Raw genomic sequence first — 21,051 nt, forward strand, 5'->3', positions numbered from 1 at the left:
TTCGTTTAGGGCAACTGAGGCCAGCATCCCCACACATGAGTCATGGGGGCGGCCATCTTTGATTAAGGCAACCGACCCCAATAGTGCCTCATGGGGATCTACCTCGTGGGAGACGCCATTTTACTCACCACGCCCGACCGCCTCGCCCGCAGATGACAACGACTCGCTCAGCTACACACTAGCTTCCGTCACCCTGGACCAAGCCCGCCCGCACCATCTGTCCAAGTCAATGATGGACATCAAAGTGAACGGCCACGCCACGACCTGCCTGTTCGACAGCGGAAGCACGGAGAGCTTCATCCACCCAGACACGGTGAGCCACTACTCCCTCTCTGTCCTACCAACGCGCAGCCGAATCTCGATGGCATCGAGGTCCCACGCCACGGACATCAGCGGCTACTGTGTCGTGACCCTGTCGGTTAAGGGCACGGAGTATAAAAACTTTAAACTCCTCGTCCTCCCCCATCTCTGCGCTGCCGTCCTACTAGGGCTGGACTTCCAATCCCACCTCCAAAGCGTAACCCTAGCATACGGTGGACCCCTCCCCCCACTCACAGTCAACAACCAGCAAACGTTAAACCGCCCACCGCGTAACACCTGCAGCCTCTCCACCCTCAAGGTCCCGCCACCCTCTCTGTTTGCTAACCTTACCCCTGACTGCAAACCCGTCGCTACCAAAAGCAGGCGGTATAGCGCCGGGGACAGAGCCTTCATTAGCTCTGAGGAGCGGCGCCTCCTGAAAGAGGGCATTATCGAGGGGAGCAGCAGCCCCTGGCGTGCCCAGGTCGTAGTCGTAAAGACCGGCGATAAAAACCGCCTGGTCATCGACTACAGCCAGACCATAAACAGATATACCCAGCTGGACGCATACCCCCTCCCCCGCATATCTGACATGGTCAATCAGATTGCACAGTATAAAGTATTCTCGACCATCGACCTGAAGTCGGCCTACCACCAACTCCCTATCCACCCTGAGGACCGCCAGTATACCGCCTTCGAGGCGAATGGGCGCCTATACCACTTCCTTAGGGTCCCCTTCGGTGTCACTAATGGGGTCTCGGTCTTCCAAAGGGAGATGGACCAGATGGTTGACCAGAACGAACTGCAGGCTACATTCCCCTACCTAGATAACGTCACTATCTGCGGCCGCGACCGGCAGGAACATGACGCGAATCTGGAGAAATTCCTCCGTACGGCCCAACGGCTGAACCTCACCTACAATAAGGAGAAATGCGTGTTTAACACCACGCGCCTTGCCATCCTCGGCTGCGTAGTGGAGAACGGAATCATCGGCCCCGACCCAGAAAGAATGCGCCCCCTCATGGAGCTACCCCTCCCCCACTGCCCTAAAGCACTTAGGAGAACCCTGGGGCTTTTCGCCTACTATGCCCAATGGGTACCCAATTACGCGGACAAAGCCAGACCCCTCCTGAAAGCCACTTCCTTCCCCCTCACGGAGGAGGCGTGCGCGGCCTTCTCCCTCATTAAGGGAGACATAGCCAAGGCCACGATGCACGCAGTGGACGAGTCCATCCCCTTTCAGGTGGAGAGCGACGCATCCGACTTCGCCTTAGCCGCCACCCTAAACCAGGAGGGGAGGCCAGTGGCCTTCTTCTCAAGGACCCTACAGGGCCCCGAGATCCGACATTCGTCGGTCGAGAAAGAGGCCCAGGCGATCGTGGAGGCAGTACGGCGCTGGAGGCACTACCTGGCAGGCAAACGATTTACCCTCACCGACCAGCGTTCGGTGGCTTTCATGTTTAATAACAAGCTGAAGGGCAAAATCAAGAATGACAAGATTTTGAGATGGAGAATCGAGCTCTCCACCTACGATTATGAGATCTTGTACCGGCCAGGCAAGCTGAACGAATCCCCTGATGCCCTTTCACGAATGACATGCGCCAGCGCGCATATCGATAGGCTTCAGACCCTCCACGACCAGCTCTGCCACCCCGGAGTCACCAGACTCTACCATTTCATTAAGGCCCGCAACCTGACCTACTCCATCGAGGAGGTCAGGACCATGACCAGGAACTGCCAGACCTGTGCGGAGTGCAAACCGCACTTCTATAGGCCGGACCGAGCAAGCCTGATCAAGGCCACCCGCCCCTTCGAGCGCCTGAGCATCGACTTTAAGGGGCCCCTCCCGTCCTCTGACCGTAATGTGTACTTCCTCAACATCGTTGATGAGTACTCCCGTTTCCCCTTTGCCTTCCCCTGCCCCGACATGACCAGTAGCACGGTCATTAAGTGCCTGAATGCCCTCTTCGCCTTGTTCGGGTTCCCGAACTATATACACAGCGACCGGGGCTCCTCCTTCATGAGCGAGGAACTCCGGCAATTCCTCCTAGAAAGAGGTATTGCAGCAAGCAGGACCACCAGCTACAACCCCAGAGGTAACGGTCAGGTGGAAAGAGAGAACGCGACGGTATGGAAGGCCGTCCTCTTAGCCTTAAAGTCTAAGGGCCTCCCAACCTCCCGCTGGCAAGAAGTCCTCCCGACAGCGCTGCACTCCATCCGGTCATTACTTTGCACGGCCACTAACACCACCCCCCATGAACGAATGTTCGTTTTCCCCAGGAAGTCGACTACGGGAACCACTCTACCAACCTGGCTGACCGCCCCGGGGCCGGTCTGGCTGCGGAAACACGTGAGGACCCATAAAACGGACCCCCTGGTCGAGAGGGTGAACCTCCTGCACGCCAACCCCCAGTACGCCTACGTGGCGTACCCAGACGGGCGGGAGGACACTGTCTCCCTACGAGACCTCGCACCCTCAGCCGATCCGGAAACACCGCCACCACCCCCCCCAACCTCAGTCCAGGTAGACGGCATGCCGGAACCCCACGATCCCTCGCCGACCACGCAAACACCAGCATCAACACCGGATAAGGCACCAGCACCGGATAAGGCAACACCACCGCTGCGGCGATCGGAGAGGCTTACGAAGCCTCCGGACAGACTGACCTACCAGAATTGGTAGTACACTTCACCCTGCCGGACTTAATTCTAAACAAGGGGTGAATGTGGTAAACCACGTTCACTATCGTATCACTGTTAGTAGTTAGCACTGTTCACCACTGTTCGTTATAACTGTATCACTGACCACTATTGTATCACGGTACGAGGTCGCCTCTTGCCACACTGCTATACCTGGGATGACCACTGCCGACTCCGCCTTGGCTCCACCCACCAGGCCAGGTATAAAGGTGAGCGACTGGCTGGTATTCCTCCTGCTTGGATCGGATCACCCACGAGAGTGGGCTCTGTTATTTAGTCAATAAAAACCTTTAGTCACCTTCGTAACTCTTCGCCTTTTATTGGAGGAATTGATAGGTATATCAAGCGCCACTGGCCACGCCTCCCGCGATATTTAGCTGGGGCGCTAATGGTGGCGTTAGCCTGTTGCGCTGCGCCGCCACCGATGACGTCATCGGTGTGCGCAGCACCCCGCTACCGCCCCGATCTCGATATTCAGTAGCGCCCGCCTCTGTAGCGCCGTTTGCAAATCGCGCCCGGTTCACGGGGCCTTCCTGTGGCGGCAGTGGCGCAAATTAAGGTGGAAGTGCGGGGCGGCCGGTTTTTTTCGGCGGCCGCCTGCCAGCACCTCCGTCCCCGGCCTCCTGATCTCCCCCCGCGGCAGTGCCGGCTGTTTTTCCAAGAGCCCGGCACTTCTCCTCGGTGCCGGGCTCTTTTGCCGGCACTCGCGATCTCTGATCGTGCTGGTGCAGGCCCCTCCCCCTCAAGAATGGGAGGAAGGCCTGCAGTACCGCAGCGCGCCGTGCCGCAGCGTGTGGTGCTGCGGCACGTTGCGCTGTGATATTCAGTTTCAGCGCCCTAAGAGGGACGCGGAGCGCCTCGAGCCTCGCCCCGTGTCCCTCTTGGGGCATCCAAGCTGAATTTCCTGCGGTCGCAACTGCTCCGATCGCTGCGCTAATTCTGGCGCCCAAGCGAGTTTGGCGTCCTGTTTGCGGCCCCACCGAATTTCTCCCGCTTTGTTTCTCCCTCAGAACAAAGGCACTGAGTGTGAGGCCAGGACCTGATTGGAATGTACCTTTACCCTGGGACAAAAGGTCTTTTTGATACTGTTGTGCTGGATCTGGATTCACAGCCTCACCAGTACTGAATATTCTGGAGGTACTGCAAAGCAGGCTGGTGAGAGGGAAACTAAGGCTGCAGCCTGGAGCTGGGAGGGAATGTTTGGCCTGGGACTGGTCTAGAAGGAGGAAGCACAGAGACAAGGAAGGAGAAAGCAGGATTTTGGTGGGGGGCTCAGACTGGGGCCTGGGAGGAAGTGGGGACCTGGGTTCAGAGTTGAGATACACTTCTATCCCAGGCAAGATGGTTTTCTTACCACTGCATTGGATTCAGACTTTTAGACCCAACTAGTACTGGCACAACTACAGCACTCCTTCAGTGTTGCATTGGTACATCAGACCAAATTATGGGCTCAAGTCCTGCTGCAACACAAGAAGGTGAGAGAGAGAAAATGTGAAATAGGGACTGGTGTTAAGAGGTTTTGGGAAGGGGCCTGGGCTTGGAGGGAGTAAGTGATGAGGGCAGGGCTGGGAGGCAGCAGTGATGCCTGGATACTGAGGGGTCATTTTGAGTTATTCAGACATACACATTATTAAATACAACTTTTTTAAACTTTGCCTTATTTTGTGCTAATAGTGTAATTTCATAATGATGATACAATTGAAATCTAAGTACTTTCCAAAGCATGTATAAAGTAACAGTAGCAAAACTTGAATACCCCAGAAGGAAAAGTCTTTGGCGTATAATTACATTTGTGAGCCAATGCTGGGAATTCAATCTAAATTGCCTGTACACACTTTTACATTTATACAATATACCATAAATAATCTAGGCTCACATTATTATTTCAGTATTTTGTAAATCAGTGCCATAAACTCCCAGGGACGGTTTGCGCAGAGAAGCACAGTTTGCAGGAGACAACAGCATGTTTCAGGCCCTCTGACAGGAGTAGTACCTTCCCAGCCTTCCCTACCTGACCCTGAATGACATGTGCTCTAGTGCCTTGCCTCCCCACCATCACTCCCTGGCCAACAACCTTGAGCCTAACTTTAATTTTTTTCACTACTCAGTGAGAATAGGAGGTGAGAAAAAAACACATATGAAAGTTGGTCTGGATGACACAGTACAATATTCTAGACATGTGACATGCAATATTATTTTACACACACAAGATATTCAATAAAATAGACTACATTTCACCCTGATGGTCAACTTGATTTCCATATTAACTCTGTTTCTCTCTCCACAGATGCTGCCTGACCTGCTGAGTATTTACAGCATTTTGTTTTTATTTTTATTTCCATCAACTTCACTAAGATCCAGTTGCCCTCTTCCATCTCCCTTTCACCTCCCACCACCTCCCCCCCCCCGCCACTCCCCACCACCACCTCGGCAAATACCATTTTGAAAAGATAAACTTCTTTTCACATTCCCCATTTATCTCCCATGCATTTACACTATGCCCTTTGGTGAAGAGACTAGGGCAGTCCTGTCCACTGGTTATACTTGAACAGTTTTCCAACTCTCCCACCCTCACCTATTTGTCCCTCCTTCTCATGGACAACTTATGAAGTGAGAAAGCATGAATGTTATTCAAGATTGGAATTCAAACTGGGGTTTCTTGATTTGGGAGTCCAATAATCCAGCGTTGCAATTACCATCGCCGAATCCCCCACCATCAACATCCTGGAGGTCACCATTGACCAGAAACTTAACTGGACCAGCCACATAAATACTGTGGCTACAAGAGCAGGTCAGAGGCTAGGTATTCTGCGGCAAGTATCTCACCTCCTTACTCCCCAAAGTCTTTTCACCATCTACAAGGCACAAGTCAGGAGTGTGATGGAATACCCTCCACTTGCCTGGCAGAGTGCCACTCCAACAACACTAAAGAAGCTCGACACCATTCAGGACAAAGCAGCCCGCTTGATTGGCACCCCGACCACCACCTTAAACATCACGTAGGACGCAAGATTGAGATCAATGGATTTTTGGACTCTAAGGGAATCAAGGGATATGGAGATCGGGCAGGAAAGTGAAGTTGAGGTAGAAGATCAGCCATGATCTTATTGAATGGCGGAGCAGGCTCGAGGGGCCGAATGGCCGACTCCTACTCCCAATTCTTGTGTATTCACTCCATCCACCACCAGCGCACCGTGGCTGCAGTGTGTACCATCTACAAAATGCAATACAGCAACTCTAAATTTGTGGATGACACCAAATTGAGGGGGATAGTCAATACTGAGGAGGACTGCAATAAATTACAGGAGGACATTAATAAGCTTGCAGAATGGGCATATAATTGGCAAATGAAGTTCAACACAGATAAATGTGAAGTATTACATTTTGGTAGGAAGAATAGGGAGGTCACTTATTACTTGGAGGTTGCGATTCTGGGTGGGGTAGAAGACCAAAGGGATCTCGGAGTACAAATACACAAATCACTAAAAGTTGCGACACCGGTTAGCAAGACCATAAAAAAAGCAAACCAAGCACTAGGGTTTATTTCTAGAGGGATAAAATTGAAAAGTAGGGAAGTTATGCTAAACCTGTATCGAACCTTGGTTAGACCACACTTGGAGTACTGCGTACAGTTCTGGTCGCCATATTAAAAAGGATATAGAGGCACTGGAGAGGGTGCAGAGACGATTTACAAGAATGATACCAGAAATGCGAGAGTATATATATCAGGAAAGGATGAACAGGCTGGATCTCTTTTCTCTTGAAAAAAGGCTGAGGGGTGACCTAATAGAGGTCTTTAAAATTATGAATGGTTTTGATAGAGTGGATAGAGAGAGAATGTTTCCACTTGTGGGGAAGAGCATAACTAGAGGCCATCAATATAAGATAGTCACCAAGAAATCCAATAGGGAATTCAGAAGAAACTTCTTTACCCAGAGAGTGGTGAGAATGTGGAACTCGCTACCACAGGAAGTGGTTGAAGCGAATAGTATAGATGCATTTAAGGGGAGGCTAGACAAGCATACGAGGGAGAAGGGAATAGAGGGTTATGCTGATAGATTTAGATGAGGAAAGACCGGAGGAGGCTAGAGTGGAGCATAAATGCCGGCATGGACTGATTGGGCCGAATGGCCTGTTTCTGTGTCGTATAGCTGATGTAAACTCGCCAAGGCTTCTTCAGCAGCATCTTCCAAGCCCATGACCTCTATCACCTACAAGGACCAGGGCAGCAGACACATGAGAATACCATCACCTGCAAGTTCCCCTCCAAGTTACATACCATCCTGACTTGATAGTATATCGCCGTTCCTTCATTGTCGCTGGGTCAAAATCCTGGAACTCCCTCCCTAACAGCACTGTGGGAATACCTTCACCACACGGACTGCAATGGTTCAAGAAGGTGGCTCATCACCACCTTCTCAAGGGCAATTAAGGATGGGCAATAAATGCTGGCCTTGCCAGCGACGCCCTCATCCCAGGAACGAATAATAAAACCTGATCGGCATGAGCTTTTGGATCCTCAGATATGTATGGTAGAAGCTTCTAGTGCACTGAACATCTGCTTCAGAGGGTAAAACTCAAAATTCTGATTCAGGATCAGACCTGACTGAACCTCCACTAAAGGCAAATTTCAAAAGTGATCCCAAGGCAGCATTCTAAAGATTCATCTTTACTGGACCACTATCTAATACCATTTAGTTTTCACCTAATTTGTAAGACTATGGGGATAGAGCAGGGGAGTGGGACTAATTGGATAGCTCTTTCACAGGCATGATGGCCTCCTTCTGTGCAGTATGATTCTATAATCAACATAGAGGACAATTCCTATGTAACATTTTAGCAAAGAATTAATTCCAGGATCAAAGCAAAGTTACAAAATGAACTGCAACTAATCCTCCTGAATAAAATTTGTAAATAAGAATGCTGAAAACACCTTTAATCAGTGCCTAAATTTAACAGACCTGTAAAAGGTCTGTCAGCACAGGGGTAATGGGTGAGCAGGACATGGTGCAGGACAGGATAATGGGTCGCAGAATTTTGGATCAGCTCAAGTTTATGGCGGGTGACGGATGGGAGGCTGGTATCATATAATCTAGTCTAGATAAGACAAATGCATGGATAAGGGAGGCAGGGGCGGAGATGGGCGAAGTTAGGGAAGTGGAAGTAGGCGGTCTTTGTAATGGAGAGGATAAGAGGTTGAAAGCCCAGCTTACGGTCAAATAGGACGCCGAGGTTGCGAACAGTCTGGTTCAGCTTGCGACAGTGGCCAAGGAGGGGGATGGAATCGGTGCGAGGGTGCTGAGTTTGTGATGGGGGCACTGCACATATCTGCAGTCCAGGCATTAAGGTACATTTTGGTGATAGTCAGTTTGCAAATTCTGGCATAGGTTTGAAACAGTAAAGCTATGGAGGAGTAAAATCAGTAATTTGGCCAGTTATTTAGGGTTGATTTTTTTTGTTCTCTTCTCCTGAGAGTAGTGATTTATCATAGGCTACAAGTCCATGGGCACTGTAACCCTTCAGTACCACCCCCAACTTAATATTCTTGTAGAGAGTGAAGCTCGACAAAGGTCTAGATCATGACCCCATCACTTATGTTGGGATTGTGACCACCATTGCAGTGCCCGCCATTGCTGACCCCATTGGAATATGCAAGGTCAGGGGGGTGCTTCCTAAATTCCTTTCTAAGGGGATGTATTAAACTACCAACCTTCAGTAATCCTTCAGCAGGCCTAACAAGTTCCCTGGTTTGGATCAACTTCCGCCAGGGTAGCTGCTGGTTTCTCTCTTCTCGTTGGGCATACTGGGGGCCACTAAAGGGCAGGCCTCTGACAGGACAGGGTCAAGGAAATTCCAGCACTCTCAGCCTCATCCTCTCTCACTTGAGGTTCAGTCCCAAACAAGGTCCCCATGAAACTGAGAGCACACTCTAGGACGCAGTGTAAATGTGTCCCAGCCTATTTCTTGGACCTACCCACCGTGCACTCTATTTCTATTTGACCACAAAAGGGTATTGCAGCCAAGCCTGATTCTGTCCTTCACCTGTAAACTACACACATGCACTTTCCAGCAAAAGTCATTGAATAGATATCAGGAGTGGGAACCTTGCCTTATTTTTTTCCTTTTCTTGTGGTCAAATGTAAAACCCCTACTGCTGCCTAGACTGAGATCAGCTAAATCAGTAATGATGAGACGTTCAAACTGGGACCTTTCTGGTCTATATGACACAGTACCACCCTTGGTGCTCCATTTACTCACTAAGACATTGGATAAGTTGGAGGGAGGAACAAGGTTTGGATTCAGATACTTTTAGTCATGCTGCAGATTGCAAATGATTGCACAGGGTAATGCTCTACTGGCATTCTCAGACCAACCCTTAATGTAAGCCAACAATACCATACTGATATATGTGAAGAAACATCATTCACTAATACTGGTGAGTTTCACCCACACTGGTGCACCCAACAATGAACCACCTTTACACTGCATCATATTGGACATTGATGCTAGCACAACTTTTGCTGTTGCAACCAAAATAAGTCAAGACACTTTCTACATGAATACATCGACAGAACCGTACCATTAAAGAGTATTACGTGCGCTTGACCATTCCAGAAACCATTGCAGTTACAGCCAGGAGGGTTCACAGGTAACAGGCTGAATGTTACCACGCTGCACATGAACTTGAATTTAAAAGTGCCAAGTACAAGGGAAACAACAACACTGGAGTGAGAAATAGAACATATTATACTTCAACACCCAGAAAAATATTGCAGATTAAGTAAATATCCCCTTTCACTTTAAAACCAGTACAAATCTAAATACATACCAGTGTAGTCACCTTCTCTATAGCCTGAGATAGTGAATAATAATAAATAGAAAATACCGTAATAAAGCATAAAAACTGTTTCTGCACAATCTCTCTAGTGTCAGAATTATTCTGTGCAACAGTAATAGGGTGATTGAAAATGAGAATACTTCTTGATCAATGTGTGATCGCTTTCCACAGCTTTACAAAGTACCATGTTGTTGGCAAGATGTGAGAGGACCAAGCACTGGAAGGATTCTCCACAAGGTGGTACTCTAATCAGGGGCTTCCTTAGCCACAGGGAAATTAGATGGTGTCTCCAGAATCCCAACAGAAAGACCTTCAGAGGACTTGAGAGCTCGGAATGGCAATATTGCAGAGGAAGGTGGAGGATTGTTGCTGATTTTGTGAGTATGATAAGTAGAGCAGCTTTCCAGTCAATCTGCTCCATAAACTTTGCACAGCCTAGTTGCTTACAATTAAGCAATATGACCAAGTCAGTGTGCATTTGGGTTTTACCAGACACACACTGGCATGGACATGACTCTCGGCTCGAAGTGGGAGTTCAAAGGACCAGCATCTGATTTGTGTGGTTGCTGTGTCTCTGGTCTGTTGTTGCCGATCCGTTGGCTTGTACAATGTGCTCAGAAAAGGGCCTGTTGAGGATCTAATGATAGGCGAAGAGTGTTCCTGCAACTCTGTTCCATGGTGGCATTTCTTTGGTGGCTGATGTTAATTCCCCTTTGCCCCAGATTCTGACATCCGTTGTATCTCTTTGGTGTCCTCACCGGAGATGGTTATAGCCTCAGTAATGGACATAACAAATCAGGATGAAGACAACTCCTCTGCAAATACATGAAGGGCATTGCTGTTAATGACTTCAGACTAAACACAAACTGAAATTTCAGAAAGACTGTCATCGCCATCAGAGAGGCATAGAATATGTACACAGAATTTTATTCAAATGATTTAATCTTTACACGTTTATACTTTAGCAAGCTGAGTAAGCTAGACATAATGAAGAGTGATTTCAAAATACTTGTTCTTTATAGGCTGATTGTTATTAAAGAACACATTACATGACACTTACCAGACTGTTTAGACTCGAGAGATGCACTATCTCCCTCATGGAGCAGATGATAACGTTTAGCGATCGTACGCCAAGGCTGTTTTGGTTTGTTTTTGATACACGGCTTTTTTTTTTTTTAAATATGGTATTCTGCTTTCTTCTTTGCCATAATTTCGGCAATCCTGTGAACTGTGTAGTTTTTCAATGCTTTACTAGTTTTATTAGAAATCATGGTCCATGCCCGTCTTTGACCTTCTGTGGTTGATAATATTGATTTGTTTCCAAAGAAAACATCTTTGAATTTAATAAATTGCATTATAAAACAAAACAGTAAAGCCCCTGTATAAAGTGATCCTTTTGCAGTTTAGATTTGGTCTCCACTTTGTGTCTCAATTCACCATTTCTTTTGGTCAGCTCATTGTCTGATACTCATGGAAATCCCATCACTATGATTAAGTGTCTCCAAATAAAACTACTGAGAAATTCACACAGGTAGAATTTCTGTTTGCCCAGCATGGAATGCATATGCTTTCCCCTCAGGGACACATTCCATTTACCCAAGTCCAGGGAGCTTAGGTGTTGACAGCTGTGTCTTCAGTTGCCTAGGCCCTAAGTTCTGGAATTCCCCCTAAACCTCGCCACCTCTCTCTCCTCCTGTAGGACGTGCCCTAAAGCTTACCTCTTTGACAAAGCTTTTGGTCACCTGTCCTAATATGTGACTTGTTTGATAGCACTCCTGTGAAGCACCTTGGGATGTTTTACTACGTTAAAGGTGCTATATATAAATGCTAGTTGTTGTTGTTTTTGTTGGTAGGTTCAGAACAGAAAAGACTTAGGGCCTCTTAAATATGTGCAGGGGTACTGCTAAGTTTACCCATTAGGACACTGGCTTACAGAGATGTTTGGAGCAGAGTGGGAAGGGTCCCAGTGGCCGATCTACAATTTCAGATTCCATTAATGAGCTAGGCTGGCAGATCAGCTATAAATGAGCTGGGGTACTACAGACCTACCTGGTCCAGGAATTAGCAAATCTGCCACAAAAGGTTGGCTCAATTCTAATTCTCCATTGCCAGGTATATCATCTTGCAGCCATCTTGAACCCCCCAAAAAACCCTATTTGCCTAGCAAGTCATTAACAAACTAACAAACATGGTTTTGAGCCCTCACTAAGCAGACTGTCAAGAATTCCTTATGATTGGTATGGTGAACAATTCACACATTGAATCCTGGATATCACCTCCATTAGCTTTTCACCCTGTCCTGTCTCACTGGTTGAACTTTATACTCCTTTTCCCCTCATAATACAACTAGAAAATCCATACAACATTCCCCCCCCACCCCCCCCCCCCCGCCTCTCCAAGTTGCCTTACACATCCTGAGACAATGCAGGAGACCCAAAATCAAATTTATCGAGGGACTACAAGCTTGAGACTAAATCAGTTTAAATTTATTGAATTCCGGCAAAACGTTATGAGAATATATAGTGAAATGTTTCCCTTTTGCCGCACAATAGAAGTAAAATGACCTCTATAGTCAAATCAGTGCAGCCTCCACACATAATGGGCCAGAAATTCGCGGCCAAAGGCGTGAGTGCGCTCGGGGTACTCACGCATCTGGCCGTTGGAAATGCCGGCGTTCAGCATGAACAGCGCATGCGGGGAACGCCGGCATTTCCAGACCTCGAGCGCGTGCGACTGCACAGGCAGCGCTTGCGCAGTGAACTTCGTAGATTTCATTCATGAAATCCGTGAGGGTAAGTCCTCAGAAGTTACACTTGAAAAAAGCAAGTGTAAAGTGGTTCATTGGCTGCGGAGGAAGAAACATTTTATCGTGGAGCTTCTGAAATGCAATATTTTTGTTTGGGAAAGGGAGGGAAGTTATTTTAAGAAATTTTAAGTAAGTTTTAAAGTTAAAATTTTTTTTTTTTTTTTTTTTAAAAAGGGTTTTCAGAACGGTAGGTAGAAGGAGCAATTGTGGCTGTGTGAATGGAATGTGAGAATGAGTTATGTATGCATGTCCACATATATTCCTTTACGTATATGCATGTATGTTTTATATTCCTTTACTAATGTGTATGAATGTATGTTTTTAATTATGATTTTCCAATAAGTTACTTTCTCTGAAAGTCATAATTAAATAATACATTCATACACATAAGTAAAGGAATATATACATAACACGCAAAGGAATATATACAGACATACATACTTTCAGAAGCTCCACGATAAGAAATATCTTCCTCCGCAGCCTCTGGAGCAACTGTACCCATGCTTTTTTCATGTGTAAGTTGTAAGGACTTGACCTCACTGAAAGCAGTAATGAAAGCGGCGAATTATACTGCGCACGCGCTGCCTGTGCAGTTGCACGCGTTCTGCCTCTGAACCCCTTCGTTCAGAGGACAAGAAATGCCGGTTTTCCCCAAAAGCACTGTGCATGCTGAAAACCGGCATTTCATCCGGCCAGATGCGCAAGTACCCCGACCGTACTCGCGCAGTTGGAAGGGAATTACTGGGCCAACATTTTACATGTCAATAAAATGAAAAATTTAACAATTGCACGACTTGCCCCCTCGCATCTGCGACTGAGGGTCCAAGGAGGTGCATTGCGCAAGAGGTCATCATCGTACGTATCCTCACACTGTTCCCTTTGGGGAACTGTGTGAAGTGGTGGAAGGATTTATGGCCGTGATTAACGCTCATTCCGTGACCGTAACCATCTTTGAACCAGCCATTAGGGTGGTTAGTCCTATGGCGGGAGGGTTTTACGGGCTCCCACAACCCATCTGAGGTGGGGGGGGGGGCCACCAACACCCACGGACGCAAGTATCCCGCTGGATGTCCACCCAGAATTTAAAGTTGGAACTCCGACTCCACTTGCCGGGACTGTCTGGAGTGGGGTTCAAAACCCTACTCCTTCTGGCCCAGCGGCGGGGATGCTTACTGCTACGCAAAAGGCCCACTCCGCACAAAAGGTGACACCCATAGGTTTCCTGTGCCTTTTCCCTCCCCGTGACTGGAGCCCTATGCTGCCATTTCACGTTGCTAATCGGATTGGGCCTTTGTCATAGCGGTAGGATCCCCGCCGCTGGGCCAGATCAGGGTAGGGTTTCGAACCCCGCTCCAGACAGTCCCGGTAAGTGGAGTCGGAGCTCCGGCTCTAAATTCTGGGTTGACATCCAGTGGGATATTTGCGTCCGTGGGTGTGGGTGGACCCCCCTCCTTGTATAGCTTGTGGGAGCCCGTAAAACCCTCCCGCCATAGGACTAACCGCCCTAATGCCTGGTTCAAAGATGGTTACGGTCACGGAATGAGCGTTAATCATGGCCATAAATCCTTCCACCACTTCATACAGTTCCCCAAAGGGAACAGTGTGAAGACACGTATGACGACGACATTGCTAAATAAATAAATGGAATTTAAAAAATTCTTTTAGGGCTTTTAAAAGTCTTTAAATTGCTTTAATTCTGTTTAAAACTACTTCAGATTACTCAAAATAATGTAAACATTTTAAAAAGTTTATAAAAGTTACCAAAATCTTCAAAAAACTTCCAAAAACCTATTTAAACTGCTGCTTTGCATGTAAAAATGCTTAGCAGCTTGACAGAAACATTGGGGGCGTGTCCAGTGAAACTGAGACCTCAAGGGGCGTGTCTCACTTGCACTGCACGCTCCTGGCTTCGCGCTGGCTGCACTCCTGGGCGGCGTGACGTCATATGCTGCCCGGGATTCTTCTTCTGGAAACACCAATTCCAGGCGTCCCTGGAGCTGATCGGCAGTAGCGCGGGGTAAGTGCAGAAACGGGGCTGCAAGCCCCGTTCACCAATTTCTGGCCCAATGAAAACCGAGTGGCAGTGGGCTGTTTGACCATTGGAGCCACTCAGATGCGTCATAGCAACCAGTGTATTATTTAAAAGATCCAGCCTGTGCTGCTAACCCTGGAGTGGTAACAGGTGACTAGCCACTGCCCTCACCCCACCCACCCCAAAAAAAAATTGGTTTTTGAATGGGTATTAAGAACAACAAATTTCATTAAACTCCCACACAGAGCGAAGATCACACAACAATCCAGGTTATCAGCTCTATTTCAAAACACCTGTAGAAAATTCAAAAATAAAAGCTCCAGGGACTGCATTCTGCAAAATGCTGTCCCATGACACGAATACATGATTTTTTTTTTTAAAGAATTACCCATCTATAGCTAATGCTACCAGGCCATTCCCTTAACAAAAATAAGTAAGAAAACGCTCAAATTCAGTACATTGGAAATATAGGATGGTTGAGGAAAATCATCAATAAAAGGATCTCTCTATAAACCAGCATGAACTATATTTAACACATTTTAATGGATGAAAAATTGTGAACAACTTGCATCTGATTTTGCGTCTGCCCAGCCAAATTCTTATGCCCCAGCACTGAAAAGAAAAATCTGCCCCTGGGTGTTTACAAACATATAAATTAATAGCAAGGCTCAATGGGGTCGATTTTAACTGCCAGCCTGTTTCTGGCGGGAAGCCACTGGGGTCAGTTAGTGTCTCACCCGCCTGTGGCAGCATGAGGCCACAGCGATGTTAACCACCAAGCCCCGTTACCACGTCGACGGTCCACTTCCCGCCAGGAATGGGTGAAAATCGAACGGCCGGCATGCAGGTAGGTGTGGGGAAGGGAGTTCCTGGAGGGTCTTGCAGCAGGGAATGGCGGGGGTAATTCCGGGGCAGGGGAGGGCTAAACCTCCCTTGTGGGGCCTGGAGGAGCAATCCTGCTTGGCTTTCAGGACCTCTCCACATCCTGATCCTCCAGCCTGGCAGCAGTGATTTCCTCCCTCAGCCCCGAGTTAAAAAAATGCTGCTGGGGTTCGATTGATGTCATCGGACCCCGATTAGCATATTTAAAGATGGACCCTGCCGGCTTCAGATGGTTTTCACCCTGTCCTGTCCCACTGGTTGAAATTTATACTCTTTCCCTCTCACAAAAAAACAAGAAAATCCACAGCGCAATTCCCCCCCACCCCACCCCCAAAATCAGGCACAGTGCATCCAGGCAGGTAAGTAAGCCAGGCTACTTTAACTACACATCTGCCTGATTTCTGCCAGGCAGGTAGGGTTAAAATCCACCATGTCTTATTATTGTATCAATTAAGTAAAATAATCCCACGCTTCTTACGATCTCTTTCCTTTTGGGGCGGGGGGGGGGGGGTTTAATTTTACTTTCATTTTGAAAATGTACAAATACAAAAACTGAATAACCCTCTTGACTAAAGCTAATTTCTATATGTTCTTTTCTTCTTTCTACTACCAAAGCCACAACTATTGCTACAGCAACATAATGCAAGTCTTGCAATCATGTTATAAGTTTTTAAATACATAGGGACCAATTTTAGTATCCATTTTGTGATTAAATGGATGATGAGGGGCATAATGAATTGTAAAAATGGGCAGAGATCTGTCCATATAGATCTCCATTCATTTTCCATGCCACTCGGGTTTCCAATGTTACTTAGGGCAGGGGAGGGAGGTGGGTGGAAGCTGCCACCGGAAAAGCAGGGAGCCACGTAATAATATTTAAATGATGCATAAACTACATTATAATGCTTCCCATGTCATTTTACGGCCCTTACACCTGTACAGCGCCAGATCACAATGGCACCCATACATAATGGGCATTGCCAGGCAATGAGCTGTACGATAAAGTAAGTTTAAAGGGCTTAGTAAGAAGATTTATTCAGCAATATAAAGGCCATTTCTATACCAATTTTCTTCATTTAAAAAAATATATTTTTCTGTTTCCACTTTTATAATTCCTCTGCTTTTTTTTCCCCCTTCCAGCTTCAGCAGAGCTACCAATGGGAATTCTCCATCTCAGTTTTTTGAACAAAGAAAAGCAACAGAAGGAGCTAGGGTCAACTTTGAGCCCACGTGCCAGTACCCACACATCCATATCTACCAGCAGAGGAGGACATACCTTGCCTTGTGCTCCAGGGGTTCTGATTCCCAAGGGAGGTTATGACAGAGGAAATAATGGCACAGATACAATATGTGAAAGCTTGACTAACTGCAATGCTTGATGGCTCTTCGGAAGCACCCTAAGCACAGTATGTCATGTGTTCAGTGCCAGTGCATGAAAGAAGACATGCCAGGGTGATAACCACTCATTATAGCCTGATCGGCTGTACCCACCAACACATCAGCAATCATATGCACAGGTATTGTCGCACCTACCTGATAATGAGAATGGGTAGCTGACTTCACAGGGTCCAGGTTTGCAGAGTTGTGCCATCTGCTCTAAGGGCACATACACAATCAACCTAGCACAAACAGTGGCAGTACCACTCAACTGCAGCTTCAAGCCTAGACATACTGCAATAATGATCTGGAGATGGTACCATGGAGTGGTAAACAGGGCTACTCTCCTTGCAACTACCTCCATTTCAACAGCCATAAAAAAGGTAGTTGGATGCTAAGCTGCTCCATCACTTGTCTGGAAACTCATACCTGCGCACTGGATTTCCTGTTTCTTCATTTTTGACTCTCACTTCTTTGCCCTCTCTTCCTTCAGGCCGAGAAAAGATTGGCAATTGGTGGAGATGCTTTTTAAGCTTTGCCAAGGCTGCAAGAATTTCCATTTTCCCATTATGCCTTCACCACTAGTGTGCTCTCTGAACCCACCCAAATCTGAACCTGTAGATGTCAATAATTAAGCAAATGTAATTCCCCAAAGAATTGGCTGCTATCAGAACATTACCATTCTGATGAGAATTACATCAGTTCGTAAACAATTAGAACTGACTTACACCAGTACATGAAAACCGGCCATTTTTCCTAAAAGCACTAGCAAATCATAATTATAGAAATACATTTTGGATGAATTCTGGATGTCCTGCTTATGTCATTCATACTTTCCTCACATTCAGTTCTGAAGCAGAAGCGAATGTAAGGAGCATAGAAGATTAATGCAACATTGAATAGGTTGATATGCTGACAGAAGTGCAGACAGAGATTGTTTAAGAAGGTGCACGAAAAGAGAAGAGGATTGTCCATAAACATAAGGAGCCAGCAGAATAAAGCAGTTGTCTGCCCACTCCCATGGAAAGATGGACAGCAGCAACGATTTGTCATTGCATTTAAAATAATGTTGAACCTCTTAAATATGACAACTTTAAATTTCTTGGACTGTTTCATTAATTTTAAACTTGGGATTTTTCATTCTACATTAACACTCATTTCAGCAAGACTAAGCTCTCAGAGATAGGGATTATGAAAGGATTGGCTCCTGATTATCAGACTATCCTAGTCTATTGGCCTTGGTGATTGAAGCACCCCTAACTTGCAAATGCCCATGCCTTCATTGGAAAAGATAGATTTAATCTCAGACCCAATGGTGTTTAGTGTAGATGGACTATAGGATTACTAGCATAGACAGAATAATGTTTCCATCTTTTTTCAGGAGCAGACTGATTGGTATATATCTGCAAACAAGATGAGCCAGCTGATTAATGTTCCAACAGTTTCTTTACCAAATACAGGTGAAGACAAGTCACAGATATGTGGGATTTAAAACTCCCAAGTAAGAGTAGCTCTTAGCCAAAAGGAACAGGATGAAGAAAAAGATTACCTTTGGAAGGCTAAGATCTGAAACTCAAAAGGTCAAGACTCAATACAAGGGTTAGCTTGGGACTGACAGAATGAAAGCAAGACCAATCAACAAACTCCATAAAGATCTGGTCATATGATCCATTAATGGGGACTCTTGCAAATGTCCTGTTTGTGAAGTAAATCCTTTGAATTAAGACAAGTGGTCAGAACCAGATCACCCACAATGCAGAGAAGTAAGAAGGTATGGCACAGGACATGGCCATACAAGAATATGGTCTCCAGGGAGTCCACTGCCAATAATATATTTTTCAATGATAATGAGGTCCCATTAAGAAATTCAGTGAAAATCCTGAATGCTACGGACATACCCAAAGATCATTACTGCCCCCGCAGTAGAGAGTGACTTTCCACCTTGACCAAAAGGCAATTCAAGTTCATCTTGTCTAGAAAGTTATTCCTAAGGACGTTCACCTGCATATTTATCAAGGAACCCATTATGAACAGACAGGTTTAGATTGGAACATAACAGATATCTCCCATCTCTAAAGGAGAGAAACCCTCCATTTCATCAAAGGATAAACAAACTGGATTTCATTCTGGCCTGATACAAATTATGCTCAGACTTCAGGGAACGAACAACAAAAAGGCATTATCAAACTTTCGCTATAACAGAATCTAAATTGCGGACACCCAAGATAGCAAACAGAGGATATAGAAGTGAACGATTCTGTGGGGTAGATTTTCAACTTACCGCACAGATGTTGCGGATCGGCCGCCCGTTATCGAAACCATCTGATTGGACTGAAAATTTCTATTCCAGTAAATGAGCGGACTTACCTTCTCGACCTTGATATTGGTACAGGAGTCAATGGTCCAATGGTTTCCTCCTGTAAGTCGCTTCTCAATGTTATTTTGTCAAAGTCTCCTGTTATCTCTAGACTGAGAAGACTGGAAACTTGATCAAGAGGTAGACGAACTGAGGTAAACAATTTGATGGCCTCTTCTTGATTGTACAGAGGCTCTGTGTTTAGAACACAGTAAATCAATACACAAGAAAAATCTCTAGCATTCAGGATAATCTTTTTTGAAGTTGTGTGCCTTTAGCAAATCAGCAAATTTTTAGCTGTTTCAGCAGTAAACCATACATGTGTCTGACCCACAATAAATAGAACTCTGCAGTAAACTACAACTAGGGTCTTAGTGCTAAGGCAACTTCTGCAGAGAGAAGGTCAAAAGTCAACTTGAATGCTGGTCAACTTACTAGTTTTGACAAGTTAGAGGGACCCAACTCACATGTATCAATTTCTACTGAGCTATGCATATTACTAAATTGAAGTCACCAAGTTTGGACTCATCTAAGAAAGATAAGGAATATCACAACAAGGGCATTCACCTTTACAGCAGCAATTTACCCGCTGACTGACTTATCCTAGTACTTTAGTATTGGAATATTAAATGCACAAGCCGATATTAAAACACCTGAAGATATTTGGTATAGAAACGTAAAATGATAAAATGTATACATCAAATTAATTAGAAAGATGGAATAAGTATTTATGCTTCTTAAATTTTCTTCTCTAGCAAGTGAAGCATTGCGTCATCCAGCACTTAAACACCTCACACAGCACAATGCGTCAGAAGTCATTCACCTTTTAGAAATAAGGTCCGATTGTTTCCGAAAAATACAGTTCAGTTCACCGCATTGTTTTGTTTCTTGTTTCTAAGAAAGTGTACTCAGGACAAACAGGTATCTGAATTTATTAGGCAATAAAGTGCCCAAGGACTGACTGTACAAGGTAATAAAAGTTCATTGCAATGCATACCTTTTCTATCTAGGACTTGATATTATACATCATACAGTCTCCTGGAGGTCATATCTCCATTAGTAAGCTGGAGAAGGTGGGGCATAGAATCTGCCATGGTGATCAAAGTTAATGATGTTGGGTGGCAATAGTATCATATTTTTGGAATCTCTCCAATATTGTTTATGTTTAACTTTCTAAATAAACTTTTTACCAAAGATAAAGTGAGCAGTTTCTTAATACAAATCAATCTCTTCATTTTGAAATGCGAGCCAAAAGAGTAAGACGTGAAGCTAGAATTGAATCTGTAACTCTGATATACAAGTAAGCTTACTAACCCTTGAAGTAACCCATCTGCTGTCATTTGTAATTCTATGGTTTAGACCTTGATCCAAACTGAATTATAACTTGGAGAACCCATTATTTCCTATCTAGAACATGAGTATTGAGAGTTTTGACATTTAAAAAAATTTGAGTGGCGTTGATACAGAACTGAAATATTTATCTCAATGAGATCCTTGTCAATAATCCACTTTCTGTTCTGGTATAATAAATTCAGTATCTCTTTATATAGAAGAAAATAAACCATTTTCCCATCAACCACACTCCTTCCAATAGAACATGCACAATTTGCACTTCCTGGCCCCAATTTATTTGAATAATCAACTTTCATCACAAATAGAACACGTTCACTGTACCGAGGCCACACAATTCCTCTATATCTTTATGATTACATGTGATTTTCTGTGATACTGTATACACAATTCATCATATAAGCTGAGGA

At 45.7% G+C, this 21,051-nt stretch overlaps 1 protein-coding gene across 1 annotated transcript in view; it reads right to left on the reverse strand.

Annotated features, from left to right (window-relative positions):
• bcl11aa (BCL11 transcription factor A a) overlaps nucleotides 1–21,051 on the reverse strand; it is a 172,931-nt gene that overhangs the window by 27,701 nt on the left and 124,179 nt on the right. The gene's annotated exons all lie outside the window — the stretch shown is intronic.

Source organism: Somniosus microcephalus, chromosome 3 (genome assembly GCF_052327205.1).
Source record: "Somniosus microcephalus isolate GS21.2 chromosome 3, FLI_Smic_1.0, whole genome shotgun sequence".
NCBI classification, from domain to species: domain Eukaryota; kingdom Metazoa; phylum Chordata; class Chondrichthyes; order Squaliformes; family Somniosidae; genus Somniosus; species Somniosus microcephalus.